A 17,972-nucleotide genomic window follows, 5' to 3' on the forward strand; every position below is an offset into this window, starting at 1 on the left:
CGTCAGTGTCAGCCAGTTTGCCGTGGCATACGGAGCTCCATCGCAGTCTTTAACACCGGTAGCATGCCGTGACAGCGTGGACGTGAACCGTATGTGCAGTTAACGGACTTTGAGCGAGGGCGTATAGTGGGCATGCGGGAGGCCGGGTGGACATACCGCCGAATTGCTCAACACATGGGGCGTGAGGTCTCCACAGTACATCGATGTTGTCGCCAGTGGTCGGCGGAAGGTGCACGTGCCCGTCGACCTGGGACTGGACCGCAGCGACGCACGGATGCACGCCAAGACCGTAGGATCCTACGCAGTGCCGTAGGGGACCGCACCGCCACTTCCCAGCAAATTAGGGACACTTGCTCCTGGGGTATCGGCGAGGACCATTCGCAACCGTCTCCATGAAGCTGAGCTACGGTCCCGCAACCCGTTAGGCCGTCTTCCGCTCACGCACCAACATCGTGCAGCCCGCCTCCAGTGGTGTCGCGACAGGCGTGAATGGAGGGACGAATGGAGACGTGTCGTCTTCAGCGATGAGAGTCGCTTCTGCCTTGGTGCCAATGATGGTCGTATGCGTGTTTGGCGCCGTGTAGGTGAGCGCCACAATCAGGACTGCATACGACCGAGGCACACAGGGCCAACACCCGGCATCATGGTGTGGGGAGCGATCTCCTACAATGGCCGTACACCACTGGTGATCGTCGAGGGGACACTGAATAGTGCACGGTACATCCAAACCGTCATCGAACCCATCGTTCTACCATTCCTAGACCGGCAAGGGAACTTGCTGTTCCAACAGGACAATGCACGTCCGCATGTATCCTGTGCCACCCATCGTGCTCTAGAAGGTGTAAGTCAACTACCCTGGCCAGCAAGATCTCCGGATCTGTCCCCCATTGAGCATGTTTGGGACTGGATGAAGCGTCGTCTCACGCGGTCTGCACGTCCAGCACAAACGCTGGTCCAACTGAGGCACCAGGTGGAAATGGCATGGCAAGCCGTTCCACAGGACTACATCCAGCATCTCTACGATCGTCTCCATGGGAGAATAGCAGCCTGCATTACTGCGAAAGGTGGATATACACTGTACTAGTGCCGACATTGTGCATGCTCTGTTGCCTGTGTCTATGTGCCTGTGGTTCTGTCAGTGTGATCATGTGATGTATCTGACCCCAGGAATGTAAAGTTTCCCCTTCCTGGGACAATGAATTCACGGTGTTCTTATTTCAATTTCCAGGAGTGTATATAATGTTGGTTTGCATGATCTATTGAACAATGTACATTTATCATTGACTTTATCCTTATTTGATAATTGCATATTGAATGTTACTAACTACCTAATATTGTACTCATGGACACATGGAATGTGATAAAAACTGAGGAAAGAGATACCGAATTGGAAGAATGATATCTGAAACATACAGGCATCATATACTTACATCTACTGAGCATCAAAATGAATCTCAATGATTGGTGCAAGAACTTACATTATCAACAATGGCTGAAATACGAATCTGTCTCACATATCAACTTGTATGTCTGAGTAGAGGAAAAACATGGCCTTCAGCACACTTTATGTGTGCAGGCTCCATTTTTCCATTATTCACTCAATTTTATTCGATAAAATGAATTTAAATAAAACTATGCTAATATCAATCTACTTTATTCATTTGATTTATCTGAATTACATCAATATGTACTTCAGTTAAAATTATTAATTTCAACTGAATAGAAAACATTAAGAAACACCATAAATAAAAAAATTATTACATTTTTGATATTAAATATTAAATATATATGTTAACACATTTTTAATTTTTTGATTTTTAAATTTTTAACTGAATTTTTTCAATTTAAAAAATCTATATTTATTTTCATAAAAACATAGTGATCAGTATAATTTCCCAAGTATTATAAAATGTATAGAAGTTTATATTTAATTTTAGAAGTTTCTCACTCAATAACGAAAAACATATCATGAAGTAAAATTATTTTAAAAAATTTTCAGTCATCATTCTATATTGAACATCATAAGTTAAATACATTTTCCATACAAAATTATATATGCTAAAGTATATTTAATAATTTTATCATCAAAAATAGCACATAACTTCATTGCGGTTTTTTGATTTGCAACAAAATTTTTCTTCAACTTATATTTATTACATAAATCGAACAACTTGAAATGAAATTATATGGAGTTATATCAGTATCTCCTTTTAATTGTAAGATCTCTTTAAAATGACGAAATGAATCGGAATCCTGTAAAACATTAGTTGGTGGTTTTAAGTTCCCCTCTTCTTCAGAAAGAATTTAATTTCCCCCTTTTTTAAACAAATATTTTGTAATTTAACAATATCACATAATGACGAATTGGCTGATTATTTTTGCTTCAGAAACAACAAAAATAAAACAAAGCATATCAAATTCTGCTTACCTACAATTACATGTTATATCTATCTCAAAAATATTTTTGTTACTCATTTGGCGATTGCTATAGTTTGTAATTAAAAGAAAGGTATTGGTATTTTAAGTTTTTAATCTTTCTTGCTCTAATTCTAGTTCTTAATAAGGATCATATTTAACAATAGATACTCTAATTTCCACATGTTCATTAACAAATTTTTCCTTCATTTGGTAATACACCATTTGTTTCAACTGCAGCATCGTTTTTATCAGATATCTAAGACCAACAACTTCAGCACTAGAGCTTAAAGTAGAAATAACAGTTAAATCTACTTCCCACATAATTTCATTATAATTTTTAAAAAATGCAAAAAATTTCGAATGGGTGAAGTATTTCATTTTCTTTACTATTTATTTTATTATTATAAAGTATATATCCTGACATATAAAAGAGACGAAGCTATATTTAATAAAATTGATTAAGAAATAAAAGAATGTTCTACCCTATTTATTATTTCCCATTATTGTATTTAAAAAATTAAATAATTTTGTAACATAATCCATTGAATAAATATGAGGAAGGACTTAAAGAGAGAAAAAATTAATAAATGAAGAACAAACATCAAATGCAAAAAAGTAAGTGAAAGTATTTTAGACTAAAGATACTATAACTTTTTTTTACGTATGATGGTTGTTCTTCATTTATTAACTTTGTCATTTCTTTAACTTCTTCCTAATATTTATTTAATAAATCTTTTGTTTCTGATTTACTTAAAAGGTAATCTATATCATTTATTGTTTGATTGATAGTAGATAATTAAAACCTACTAATAATGTTGTTATTGATGATAAGGAACAATTTGATTCAAACTTCTTTATTTTCTTCAGTTGCATTTAAAACTTTATCTCCTATGTTTTTCACTGTATAAATAACTTGATCCCCTTTTTTATATTTTTCATAAATTGTTCTAGGTTGTTTCTTCCATTTTTATAATTCCTATTTTAATTGTTCCTCTTACCTTCTATTCGTTTTTGCTTTTCAGCAACCTCTGAGCTATATATTGAAAGCTGATTAAGTCCATTTTTAGTATATTTTGCAAACATTTATTAAAGATAAAATACATTAATAATGTACTTTTAACATTTGTGTTTATGTTTCATGCCTACTCCTACTTTTTTTTAAAAAATTGTTACTTCGTTACTTTTGCTTCTCTTATCTCTTGTAATAAATCCAAATGTATCATCACCCTACGTTTACTATACATTTCTTTAAATTCATTAAACTTTAAATTACCACCAATGAACTCACGGTAAATATGATTTAAAGCTGTATCATCTTGTCTAAAAATAAATGAAATATTTCTATTATTTCTTTCTAATTGTTTTCGTATTTTGAATATGGTAGAACTAAATGAAAAGAATCTATTCCTCTATGTATTCCTCTAGTAAAATATTCTTTAACTATATCTTGATTTTCAAGAATAAAATCATCAAATATAATAATAAGACTCTCTTCACATTCATCTAGCAGTAAAATTTTATCATTATCTCCAATAAATGTAGCACTTCTTTCATTTTTTTATTTCAATATTATCGTTTCTTATCATATATTCCAAGTATTTTCGTTGTTCTAAACTTTTTGAATAAGAATATAAATGGTTAATCTTATCCCAATTTAATCATCCTGCAGCTAAAATATAATTCAAATCATTTATATTGTTTTACCACATTTCCTTGGTCCAATTATTATACATTAAATAAAATTAGGTAAAAGCTTACCATGTTTATTAGTAATTTATTCCTTATATTTTTGACTCGTTTATTTTTATAACCACTTATCACTAATAAATGCATTGAGTAATTCAATTAATTGACAATTTGCAATTATCAAAAAAGTTTAAGTGTTCCTATAGGGGACAATTATAAAAAGTTGCTTTAATTAATTTTATAAAAATTATAAATTGTGATGGAGAAACAACAGCAATTTATGTTGGTCGATATAATTTAAACACCTAGAAAACTTATTAATTCTAAAAATCCTAATATATGTATTAAAAGATAATATTTTAAATAAAGTTTTAATTGAAAGTGGTGGTTAATTACATACGGATATAAAAGATAGGGCTCCAGAATTTTTAGGATTTTATGATAAAACGATTACAGCTGAAACAATAATTTAACAAAAAGTAATTCCTTTCAAACAAATAATATCCATTTCAAGTTAGTAAATAATAAAGATTATTCTCATTGAGAAATAGGTGTTATAGCATATAATAACTGTGTTTAATACTTGGAGCCATAATGACTTATAAACCTGATCATAATGAATTTCAAGATTTAGAAGTAAATTTAACTTGTGGTATTAATAATTTGTTTTATTTCAATGGTGCTTCTGCAGCAGTTATTTTAGTAATAATTTATTTAATTTTTTGGAAATGAAATAGTCTTTCAATTTTTTGAATTATTGATCTTATTAAATCTCTATAAATGTTTATATTTACAAAGGCTCAATTTTGTGATTGGCTGCACTTTGTTGCCAACTAGTAAAAGTACACCAAAAGCTATTGAAATTAAATTACATAATGAACAATATATTACTACCAAAATATTTTAACTGATGCTCCAAAAGGTAAGAAAGATAAAAAGAATGGTGGAAAACTAATTATATTACATATTCCAAATCAGAAAAATTATTCAATACCTTATAAAGGGAAAACACAGAACTGGATTAACAAAAAGGGAGGTAATATATATCAATTTTAACAGTAGCATTAATCGCAGCTGTTACATCATCTGTTCACACTAAACAAAAATAAGATTAAAAGTTAGAAAAAAAGCCATAATTCAAGAATAAAAGAAAGGAATTGAAATAAAAAAATTCAAAATATTATAAATCTTTATCAAATTGTGATATAGAAAATCTTGCTAAATAATTAAAAATTAACTTTTAGAGGCGTTTTTAACACTTATGGATTATCTAAATACAATAAACAAATCTAGTATGTTTCATTATGCATCTCTGACAATGTTGACATTCATTGGATTTGTTATAATAAAATATATAATTGTAAAACTGATTTTGGTTCAGTTTGTGCAGTATAACAAAATAATTATTTAATTATTAGGGAAATTGATTTATAATATAAACTGAAGAATACGAAATTTTGATGAATAAAATTTTTTTTATTTTAATATTTTTCTCAATAAAATAAAAATTGTATGAAGAATTCGATTCTAAAATAAATAAAAATTAACAATTATTCATCTTAAAGTGAATCAGGAAAATAAAAAAATGGAATAAAAAATTTAAATAAAAAAACTCGGAAAAACTTAAGTAAAATTTTCCATCATACTAAGACTTATGTTACTTTTAAAAATAGAAGGTTAGTAGAAGTGGGCAATCCAATTAGTGGTGATGATGCTGTAGCCAAATAATATTTAGAAAAAGAAGTACAAACTCTCATCACAAAGAATACTATACAAGTATTTTAATACAATTCAGTAATTATATTAGTAAACAAGAATTGGTTAAACACTACAGAAAAATAGAAATAGAGAAAGCACTATGAAAATATATATTTCAAAAACGGACTATCACCAAACATAAGCCAATTAAGCTATCTTAAAGATAAAATATAAGATAAACAAATATTGAATTTATATTTATAACTGGAAATGAACAAAAAATTCATAAAGTAAACGCTTGTAATTTTATTCTTAAAAATTGTTTTTGTTGTTAATGTTAAAGTTAAGATTTTTCTTTTATTAATTTAATTTTATATCTTTTTATATTTCGTTAAGATTTCTTGATAATAATTCAAAATAACTACTGTTAACGAATCAATAAAAATTGCGCAAAAATCAATTTTTATAATTGTAAAACTAAGAGATGAAGTTAAAACTCTTCCAATATCATTAAAATAATGTTATTTGGTCAATTATTGTTAGAATCGACTTCAGACGGAAAATTCTGGAAATAACTATTTAATTTTTATTCTATATAAATGGATTCATTTCTTAAGAATCTAAGCAACCCTAATAATTTTTATTTGCTTAAGAAAATTAATAAATTAGAATTAAATTTGTGTATAATATAACTGGTTACGAATATTTAAATAAAAGAGTTGCTCAAAGTTTCATTGGAGTAGAAAGTATTTCACTGAAACATAAAAGAACCAAAAAATATAACAATAACGAATTTTTAGACACTGAATTGATAAATTAATATTCTTCACCTTTTAAAAACAGTTAGATTTTAAAAATATGTTTTTCAAAAGTCTAATAAATTTTTCCTTATAATAAAGAATGCAAAATAAAAAATGCAATCCTAATTTCTTTAAAAACTTCAGAGAGCTAGAATAAAATTCTTTATCTACTATAACTAATGCTGAATGTATACATTCTTACGATGATAAAAGAATTTGTTCATAACTCAACTATCAAATAATAATTATTTTGCCAAAATGATATAACAGACTAATTTATGAGCATAATTGGCAAATTTTTAAGGAAGGGGATGATAACATAAAGGAAAATAATAATTTTTTTCACAAGAAATCACTAATATGTTAATTGTTATAGAACTCATGAGTTTCTTATTAGTAATTTAACCATAAATGATCTTCATAATTGTTGTAAATTACATTATATGACAGGGTATTGTAAATAAAATAGACATTATTTAATTATTCATATAATTATACATTTAATAAATAATGATAACAAGTCAAGGAAGCATTTGAAACGATTACCATGTTCTAAAATGGAAAATGATAATGAAATATTTAAATATAACATGAAATGAATCATTTCCTTGTTATTACATTTTATATTGCGGAAAAAATTAGGAAAATAAAAAACATTATTTCATCAAAAACGCATGTAAAAAGGATTCCAATATAAAATTATCAAATAACATATGCATAGTTGGTCCTAATTATTTCTGGAATGGTGCAAAGCCAAAAATTAAGAAAACAGTTACATAAAATTTTAAAATATGAAATGGTTTGTTAATAAATTTTAATATTTTTGTGAATATAAATTTCCAACAACGTTACAGAACTTGGTAGTCAAGTTTTACATGTGATAGAGATGAAATAATTTGAGATTTTCAATTACCAATTTAAACTGATGAGATTCAAAAAATATCGGCAGAAATTCATGTATCTGTAAGCGGTTTTTTTTAAAGAAAATTGTCAAGAATATCGATTGGAAATGGCGTATCCTATGAAAGAAAATCAAATTGATATACTGTATAATGTGAATTATTTAGACTGCCATTGGATAAAAGATTTAATCTACACTGTGTGATCAAAATTATATGGACACCTGACTGAAAATGATTTACAAGTTAATGGAGCCCTCTATCAGTAATGCTGAAATTCAGAATAGTGTTGACCGACCCCTAGCCCTGATGACAGCTTCCACTCTCACAGACATATGTTCAATCAGGTGCTGGAAGGTTTCTTGGGGAATGGCAGCCCATTCTTCATGGAGTGCTGCACTGAGTAGAGTTATCAATGTCTTTCGGTGAGGCCTGGCACGAAGCCCCCTCCATGAAAAACATGACCACACCTTAACACCACCGCCTCCGACTTTTACTGTTGGCACTACACATGCTGGCAGGTGATGTCCACCAGACATTTAGTTCGCCACATTTTGCACCATGATTTGTCACTCGAAACGCTTTTCCACTGATCAGTCGTCCAATGTTTATGCTCCTTACACCAAGCGAGGTGTCGTTTGGCATTTACTGATGTGACATGTGCCTTATGAGCAGCCACTTGACCATGAAATGCAAGTTTTGTTACCTCCTGCCTAACTGTTATATCACTTGCAGTGGATTCTTATGCAATTTGGAATTCCTTTGTGATGGTCTGGATAGATGGCTGCTTATTACACATTACTACCCACTTCAATTGATGGCTGTCTCTGTCAGTAACAGACGAGGTCTGCCTGTATGCTTTTGTGTTGTTTGTGTCCCTTCACGTTTCCACTTCACTATCACATCGGAAACAGTGGACATAGTGGTGTTTATGAGTGTGGAAATCTCTGGTACAGACGTTTGACACAAGTGACATGCAATCACCTGACCACGTTCAAAGTCTGTGAGTTCTGTGGAGCGCCCCAATCAGCTCTCTCACGATGTCTAATGAGTACTGAGGTCGCTGATATGGAATACCTGGTAATAGGTGGCGGCACAATGCACCTAATATGAATAACTTATGTTTTTGGGGGGTGTCTCGATACTTTTGATCACATAATGTACTTGTTTCAAATCAAAGTGGAAAACATCAGGAATAGAAATGTATTTGTTGTAGGTGTTTATTACAGTTTAATAATAAAGACAAATTTCATGATCATTCAAAAAATTGTGTAATTAATAATATAATAAAAATAAGCTACTAAAAAAGGTGAATATCAATATTTTTAAGTTAGGTGTTAAGAACTTTCTTTCGTTATTTATGCCAATTTAGAATGTTTATTATTAAAGATGGGTAATTACCATCAAATTGTATGCTTTGAAATATCAACAATATCAAGCAAGGTGCTTCTGTTATTAAATTAAATATATCAATTTTCACTATAAAGATCCAGTTGTATATAGAGTCACAAACATTTATAGAATGTATGAAAAAAGTAGTTGCAAAGATTGCCGAAATTTATTCTGATATTGAAGAAGTGAAACCACTAACAACTGAAGAACAATCTATACATAATCGATCTAAACGTTTTTGTATATGTAGAAAATATAGTACAAAAGAAAACAACCAAGATCGTCATCATGATTATTTAACTGGACTGTATATGAATCCATTACATAATAACTACCCCCCCCCCCCCATTAACCATGGACCTTGCTATTGATTGGGAGGTTTGTTCGCCTTAGTGATATGGATATCTGTACCGTAGCTGCAACCACATTGGAGGAGTATCTGTTGAAATGCAGTGGCAGCAGCCTTTCCGGTAGTTGCAGGGACAAGAGACTGAATGATCTGGCCTTGTAACATCAACCAAAATGAGCTTGCTATGCTGCTACTGTGAACAGCTGAAAGGAAGGGGAAACTACCGCCTTAATCTCTCCCCAGGCTATGCAGCTCTATTGTATGGTTAAATGAGGAACAGTGTCTTGAAAAGAGGACATAAATGAACAACCAAAACGAGGGTAATGGAATATAGTCGAATGATATCAGGTGATGTGAGGAAATTAGATTAGGAAACCGGACACTTAAAGTACTAGATGAGTTTTGCTATTTGGGAAGCAAAATAACTGATGATAGTCGAAGTATGGAGAAAATGAAATGTAGACTGGCAATGAAAAGAAAAGTGTTGCTGAAGAAGATAAATTTTTTTATGTCGATTATAGTTTTAAGTGTCAGGAAGTCCTTTCTGAAAGTATTTACATGTAGTTTAGCCATTTTTGGAAGTGAAACATGGATGATAAACAGTTCAGACAAGAAGAGAATAGAAGATTTTGAAATGTGGTGCTACTTAAGAATGCTGAGAATTACATGGGCGGATCATGCAACTATTGAGAATGTACTGAATAGAACTGGGGAGAAGAGAAATTTGTGGTATTACCTGACTAGAAGAAGGGCTCGATTGGTAGGACACATTCTGAGTCATCAAGGGATCACCAGTTTAGTATTGGAGGGAAGTGTTGGACGTAAAAAGCGTAGAGGGAGACCAAGGGATTAATACTGTAAGATGATTCAGAAAGACATAGGATGAAGTAGCTATGCAGAGATGAAGAGTCTTGCACAGGACAGAGTAACATGGAGAGCTGCATCAAAAGAATCTTGGGACTGAAGACGATAACAACAAGAAGACTAGTTGTTTGAGAGTGTTAACATTTATTCTTTTATGTTTACTATGGTACGAGAAAAAACTGTTGGTTTGTGTCAAATTTTTGCTATTTTAAGCTATATCTAACCCTCTTTACATTTTTTTAAAAAAGTGAGAAAACAATCGAAGGGAGAGAAGACATTAACTGGAAGTTGAAACAGGATCACTACTAGGTTTCTTGAAGAATCAAGTTTTCTAAATGTAATACAGACAAATTTTACAAGTCGTATCAGTGCATATTCTGGTGATGATGCTCCTGGACAGTTCATCAGTCATATCATGTGGCATAAGGTATCATGTCAGTATTACTCCGTGATAATATTCAGAGCACATATTGATTTTAATGATAGTATAAGAATCTAAATAGAAATTAACATCAACATGTCTAATAAGTGTATATGCTCACATGTTAGTATTAACATCATTACATTTCACAGGATATTAGCCAAATCTGTTCAATAAAGTGTTTCAGCATAGAGAGATTGTCAAGAAGTCAGTAGTCCTGACATGCTCAAACATGTTGCACACTGAACGCTGAGATGGCAGAATGGACACCACTCTGTGCGTGTGTGTGCCTGTCTCTCTCTCTCTCTCTGTCTCTCTCTCTCTCTCTCTCTCTCTCTCTCTCTGTGTGTGTGTGTGTGTGTGTGTGTGTGTGTGTGGTGTATGATTTTTCACCATCATGCTGGGCTGTGTGTGTGACTGGAAGTTACTGAGACGCTGCACTGGCCTCGGTGTACGCATGTCACAAGGCGTATCACTTTGATATCTGACTGTGCTTGAGACAAAAAATGTGTTGCAGGCACACCAGTTTTGCAGATCATGCCTCTTTATGTGGGGACCTGTTTGACATAGGGAAACATTGGCCAAATGTGGCACATACACATCTGCCACACCCTGCTTCATATCTGACATGCACACCGGTGGCACATACACTACACGAGGTGAGGCAACTTTAAGTAAATGATTCGGAGTGCAGTGGGTGCTGCTGGTGTGATGTCTGTACATTTATACCAAGTGTGCTCTGTCTCATTGCTTTCATATCTGATTATGTGCTGCTAGCAGCAACAACATCCTACTGGAGCAATACTAGGTCATGCCACTTGTGCGCCAGTGGCTTATTATTTCTCAAAGCTATTCTGCTCACTCGCATTGCACATGCGGTAAACAATTTCACATGCCTGTCTCTCTCAGCTGCTAGGAAACTTCTCAGATAGTTAGGTGACGCCATCTTCTACCTACCTGACCATGCAGTTAACTAAAGGAAAAATAAACTGCAGTCAAGGAGATGCATTTCCAGTTGAGTCTGGCTGCAACAGTATTCAGGATTGTACCTAATTGTAAAACTGAGTAACTCAAAGTATTGCCACATTTACTGTTAATAGTACTTGTTGGTTCATTCTCCTTTACTTTGTACAGTAAATCAGCAAATTTAAATAAATTATATCCCCATTTGTAACTGCATATTGTGTTTTAATATGATTTGTAAGCCTGGATTAAAGACTGACAACGTCAACCTCTCCGCTCTCTATGTTAACTAACCATTGGCAGTCTGTTATGTAAGAACACGTATTACCAGTCAAAAGTTTTCGATCACCCATGATAAAAATACATAATGTATTTCATCTGACCAAATTATGATACCTATAATTTCCAATTCATGTATCACCATCTCTTGGATTCGTTCACAAAATTATTACCTTCGACCTAGATCCTCATTTGTTAGATATTGCACCAACCTTGGGGTGTACACATGAAACATGCCTTTCTTCAGAATGTGTAACACACTACTAGCACTTACATTACTCCCACATGCCACTTGTCATGAAGATTTCTGAGATGAATGCTGAGACAGCTCCAAGACCAACTAAATAAACCAAGAAAATAAATATTTTCTTTCTCTATCATTTAAGATAAAGTTCAAATGGGGAAATATTCCAGTTATAGGCGTCTACCTAAATGTATTCAATACACTGTATCAAATAGGTGTTTCATGTTATTGACAGAAGATAATGTATATCAAGTACCGTGCACCCTTTTAAACAACTAGCAGATTGTAATGTAAGAATTACAGTACCTGACAGACCACTGGATTACGAGCAAAATGATGTTACCTACGTATTCGATACAGAGGTCCTAAAAATTATCTAGTTTGATATTCTTTTAGTAAATATATATTAACAGATAAAACATCATGATCCATCGAGCACATAATTCTCTCTCCATGTGCTTCTAGTACACACAGTATAGCAGTAGGTAATAGTGTCGTGCCTATCCAAAGTAATTTTCAGATGCCTTGTGATAATTTAACTCGTGAAAAAACACTTAGTGCCTTTGGCTAATTTCATCCTCTATGACGAACAAATCCTGGATGTATAGCGTGTGTGAAAAAAAGGAATACATTCTTTCAACTGCCATAGAAATTTTTTTCCATTGTACAAGGTTAAAATTTTGAAAATAGAAAGATTAAAGCCCAATTTGAAAGTTTGAAAGTTTCTGATTAATGTTCAGAATTGCTGCCTATAGTATCAATACATTTCTGAGTGCGAGTCACCATCGATTCTCTATATCATACCGAAGTGTCCAGTGGCATTTTTGCGCACATAGCTTGAATCTCATTCCAAAGCGTGTCCAGGTTACGTTGTTTACATTTCTGCACCGCGTTTTATACGGTGCACCATGAGAAGAAATCGAGTGACGTAACGTCTGGAAAGCATGGAGGAAACTTTCTTTGCCTTCTGTGTCGTATCCATTGGCCTGGCTATTTTTGGTAAAGGTTTGCTTGTAAATCCCTATTACAGTTCAGTGGGGTGCCATATTGATGGAAATACAACTTGTTAGTACCATATAATGCACAAATGAGAAGAAATATGGGATCAACAAGCATCGTTAGGTACTTTTCTCCAGTTAAATTACCTTCAAAGCAGAAAGGTCCCTTGCAGACAAATCTCATAACACATTTACGTTAGGAATACTCACAGCTTTTAGTGATGGAATGTGAGGATTATCTTCTGCCCAGTATGCACAGTTGTGGCCACTGACAATTCCATTTGGTCTGAACTGGGCTGTATCCGACCAAATTGTGATACCTATAAATCCCAATTCATGTTTCACCCTCTTTGGAATCCGTTCAAAAAATTCTTACCTTCGACCTGGATCCTCATTTGTTAGATATAGCACTAGCCTTGGGATGTACACAGATGCCTTTTTTCAGAATGTGTAACACATTACTAGCATTTACATTACTCCCACATGCCCCTTGGCATGAAGATTTCTGAGATGAATGCTGAAACAGTTCCAAGACTGCAGCTGAGGGTTCATCAATTGTAGCTATATGAGGGTGCCCTGATCGGACTTTATGCACAGCACACACGGTTACATGAATTTCGACTTTGTCTCTTAGACGTGTAATAGTTAACCTTGAAGGTGGTTCTGTACCACACTCACTTCTCCACTGACTTTGAACTGCAGCAACATTCTCAAACTTACAGTATCACTTATTCATCTTCTTCCGAGCTTCAAAGCTCAAACATATGCCCGTCATGTTGAAGTTACGTCCTTGCCACTAACTGGGTTCAATAGGGCGATCAACGATTCTGCTGCCACATGCTGAAGACATATAACATTACTTTCTCCCAGAAACTGAACATCGTAGAATGGGAAATAACTTTTCTGACAGTTCAAAGTATGTATACGCTGTATTGTATAATTGATGTCTTTGTTAACAATCCCCTCCTCCTCTTAGTTATTATGTATAAACTTAAAAAACTATAGGCAGACAGTAGACAAAATTACTGAATGACAGTCACATACAGTGTTTACAGAAAACACATCTAATGTCTACTCAAAGCTGTTACATTATTCCATAAGAACACTCAGTTTTAATGGTGACCAGCTCCACTTTGTAGCAAGAGTGTATTTCCTCATGAGACACTTACTGTCTGCTGCTGGATAGATAACATTGCCAGGTGAAGGTATCCCAGGCCATCCACACAGCAATGTAATATGAACGGTATTCATGTGGAGCACAGCTTTAGACATCTTCAACAGAGTATGAGTGTGTATCTTCTATGTCTGTCACATTCAAAGTAAATTAATATGCATATAGTAAAACCAATAGGAAAAGTAGTACTGTGATAAATGACTTTAAAAAATAGATAAATTCTGCTGCCCTATGCCTGTATCATGCCACTGAGCTTATGATATATTTAAAAAAAGCAGATGAAGGAAGCAGTTGTTGAAAGATGATACAAAACCCAAATGTTCTACCAATAACACCCCTGTGAGGAACAAAATGATATCTTGTTAAACCTACAGAACAATGTTCATGCTACCTGCACTAAAAATCATTACTCCTTAATGTAGACTGGTTTTGTGGCTGAAACATCTTTGCATATGCAATCTAAGGCTACGAGGTTTATGTAACAGCTATAATGGCAGAACCACAGAATATTATTTGTGACCTAGTAGTTGATACAAACTGTCAGCTTCTCGTGATGCCACAATACAGTCTTAAGATTCAACATCCCATATGTAAAGTCACTTTATGACTCATACAGCATCTAAGCAAAACCACCTATTGGTATGCATTAATATGGGATGTGTTTGCTATTAGTTGTAATGCACAGGTTCACCTGTATACTCATTTTTCCTATAAATATTTTTATTGCATGTCTCCAAATACTGAAATAGAACTAAGACGAGTATTTTGACAAAATAATATGGGCAGTCTAGACTTTGGCGCACACACACACACTCACACACACACACATACACACACACACACACACACACACACACACACACACATGTATTATGTAGTGAGATCAGGTTACTTTGTAAAAAGCAGGGTTTGACTTAACATATCAGTTTCTCATATCACAGTTAACACAATTAGTAGCAAAGTACAGGCTGTAAATATGACATATGATACTTTGGCATTATAGTGTGTTTACTGTTATATAATCAGCAATAAATTGTGGTAAATATTAATGTGAGACACTTTGACACTACAGTGTGTGGCTGAATTACTATTATTTTAACATAACAATTGTCAATACATCTATATTGAGGCAGATGTTAACAACACATCAAATCCCACTTCCACCAAACTGAGCGTAGTGGTGCAGTGTTTAGCACACTGGACTCGTATTTGGGAGGATGACAGTTCAAATCAGTGTCTGGCCAACCTGATTTCCCTAAATCACTGCAGGCAAATGCCATGACGGTTCCTTGTCACGTTTAACACTAATATCCTCCTCCTCCCACTTCCACCAACATTGCAAACAGCTGACTTGAAATTGCAATGATATTCAGAGCAAACACTTGGTTAAAATTATAGTATCAGAATATAAATTAAAATTGACATCAACATGTCTAACAAGTGTATATGTTCACATGATAGTACTAGCAATGCTATATATCACAGAACATTGTATTGTGTATTGTGTAGTGAACCGAGGACCTAGAAACAACTGAGAGGCTTTATCCCACTGTAGCCCTCAGTGGTTCACAACCCCACAACAGGCCACAGCAGTCCACCAACCACACCGCCGCCCCACACCGGACCCAGGGTTATTGTGTGTTGCAACCCCCAGTGGCCCCCTCAGGAACGTCTTATAACAGATGAGTGTAACTAAAAATGTTTGTATGGTTGCGTGGTAAAGTAATTATGGTGATGGTGTATGCATACGTGGAGACAGTATTTGTGCACCAATCACCGACATAGTGTAACTGAGTCAGAATAGGGGGAAACAACCTGCATTCGCCGAAGCAGATGGAAAACCGCCTTAAAACCCATCCACAGGCTGGCCGGTACACCGGACCTCGACACTAATCCGCCGGGCGGATTCTTGCTGGGGACCAGCACGCCTTCCCGCTCATGAAGCATCGCGTTAGACAGCGTGGCTAGCCGGGCGGGCTGTCACAGAACATTAGTTAAATCATACACTGAATTTATTCAGTATAGTGAGGGGATACGTAAAATAAAACGACAGATACATAATTGTTTCATTATTTTTAATACTGAATACTACATACATCATCAGATTATTCGTCATCTTCACTATGATCATCACCACTGAGCTCATCACCTACAACATTTCACACAACAAACCCTCAGCATTACCAATCATGTCCGAATATGCAACACTACAGAGAAATTATTATTGACAGTAACAAACTACACAAGTATCATAGCATCACTCTGTTGCCTGTCTGGCTGTTAAAACACTATTTTTTCCTAAGGAATGGGTGTAAATATCCTTGAAATTTATGTCAAACACTAAGGTCAACAATACCCTGCTGGTGTAAAAAAAATTAAGTTTTTAAGTCAATGCAGTCAAAGATATGACTGTTGCTCAGACCCATTTTTTCCACTAATGGTCAGAGGTATCACAGTGAAATTTAAGTCAGATGCTAGCGTCTGTACACCCTAGATGATGGAGAAAATTTAAGTTACTGAGCCAATACAAACACAGTCATTTATGTCACATATTTAGACAGTTACACACTCACTCTTAGATCAGCTGCCTATATGTACATTTTTAAGTCTGTACGAAACCCTTAGATCGAAAATGACACCAGGGAGAAACCGAATGGAAATTTTCCACATCTTTCTCACTTTAAATTTTAAAACATTTAGCGCAAAAGTGGTCGCCTCTTTGTACCCGCATCTTTTCAGCCCAAAGATGGCTGGTTTAAAGTAAGTGCGGCGGTTGAGGACAAACCCACATCTTTTTAGGCAAAAGATGGCAGCCACTTTTTGGTGAGCATTTTTTCGACAAATCTTGGCGACTTAACGTAAGTGCGCCGTTTGAGGACAAACCCACATCTTTTGAGCTAAAAGATGGCGGCCCATTTTCGGTGTTTTAAAGTAAGTGCGGCAGCTGAGGACAAACCCTCAACATTTTGGCCAAATATGGCGAGCACTTTATGGCAGGCGCTTTATGGCGACTTTATGTGAAAAGTGGTCGCCTCTTTGAACCCGCATCTTTTTGTACAGAAGATGGTGACCACTGTTTGGTAACCACTTTCCAGGGGCCACTATTTTGCTATGACTTTCGGCGAGCTGTCCTATATGAAAATTGAAATGCATAACTGAAAATATTTTATGTACGTGTGTAATTAATAAAATTGCTATGAAAGTAAATGGCTTGAATAATTATACTATGCAAGAACTAAAAGATCAAGCAAAAAAAATGGGCTTAAAAGGTTATTCAAAGCTGAGAAAACAGCAGCTTATTGAGCTTATTAATAATGCTCAAGTGAATGGAAAACAAGAAAAAGAAGAACCTATTCAGCCACTGACTGAACAACAGCAACTTATTCATCAAATGTGTAAATTTTTAAAATTTGAACAATTATACGAATTGTATTCAAGAAATTGAACATACTCTGCAATAATTGCTGATCCATTCAAACGTTCCAGATGGAGAACTATATCAAGATGGGAAAATCTATCTGTAGATTTCATGAGAGACTTTAAAGACAAATTAAGTTGGACTGAAATAGCATGTAATCAAAAAATGTCTGAAGATTTCATGAGAGAGTTTCAATACATATTAGACTGGAGTGCAATCAAATAATCGAACGCTGTCGGAAGATTTCATGAGAGAGTTTCAAGATAGATTAGACTGGGTTCCAATATCATACAACAAAACGATGTCTGTGGATTTCGTCAGAGAATTCCACGATCGATTAGACTGGGATAAAATATCATATAATCGAGA

The sequence above is a fragment of the Schistocerca serialis genome, chromosome 3 (assembly GCF_023864345.2).
Source record: "Schistocerca serialis cubense isolate TAMUIC-IGC-003099 chromosome 3, iqSchSeri2.2, whole genome shotgun sequence".
Taxonomy (NCBI): domain Eukaryota; kingdom Metazoa; phylum Arthropoda; class Insecta; order Orthoptera; family Acrididae; genus Schistocerca; species Schistocerca serialis.